The 653-nt window shown below is 26.8% G+C and overlaps 1 pseudogene; it reads left to right on the forward strand.

The window, feature by feature from the left end:
- The window catches only part of LOC107643440, a 10,140-nt pseudogene that overhangs the window by 5,901 nt on the left and 3,586 nt on the right, over positions 1–653 (forward strand).

The following is a 653-nucleotide window of genomic DNA, read 5'->3' on the forward strand; positions in this document are numbered from 1 at the left end:
TCATGGACTGATACATTGGCATTATTTTAGTATGAGAAAGTATTAGGAGCTAATATATTTTCAACTAATAAAATAGACAATAATTCATCATTAAAAAGGAATATTTAAAACTAAAAAAAAAATGAAAACATCCAAAATTCAACTAAAAAAGATATCTAAAAAAGAAATAAACTAAATCTAATTAGAATTTAGAATTTAGAATTTAGAATTTAGAGTAACCGACAATGGGTGGCAAGCAATGGTCGATGGTGCATGGTGGTAGAATGGTATGGTTGGCGGTGATAGTAGGTGGCTTAGTGGTCCGTAATGGATGAAATTGTAGTGTTGAGAGGAATGAAAAAGTAAAAAAGGGTACATGAGTAATTTAAAAATAAAATATATTATTTTTATATTTGTTTTATTGAGGTTTTGGCTAACCCAATACTTAATGACTGAATGATATTAGTTTCCTAACATTATTCTTTTAGTCTTTTTATTTTTAAAAGACCAAATTTCTTTCACTCCAAAAAAACAGACACCAAGATTCTTTTTCCCAACTATTTGATTAAATCTTTGAAGAATTGGCTGTAATTCTAAATTTAATTATGTTTCTTTTAATTGATTAAACATTCATTTTTGGTATTTCATTCGCCGGCCTTTATTTATATCATATA

This window comes from Arachis ipaensis, chromosome B05 (genome assembly GCF_000816755.2).
Source record: "Arachis ipaensis cultivar K30076 chromosome B05, Araip1.1, whole genome shotgun sequence".
Lineage (NCBI taxonomy): Eukaryota > Viridiplantae > Streptophyta > Magnoliopsida > Fabales > Fabaceae > Arachis > Arachis ipaensis.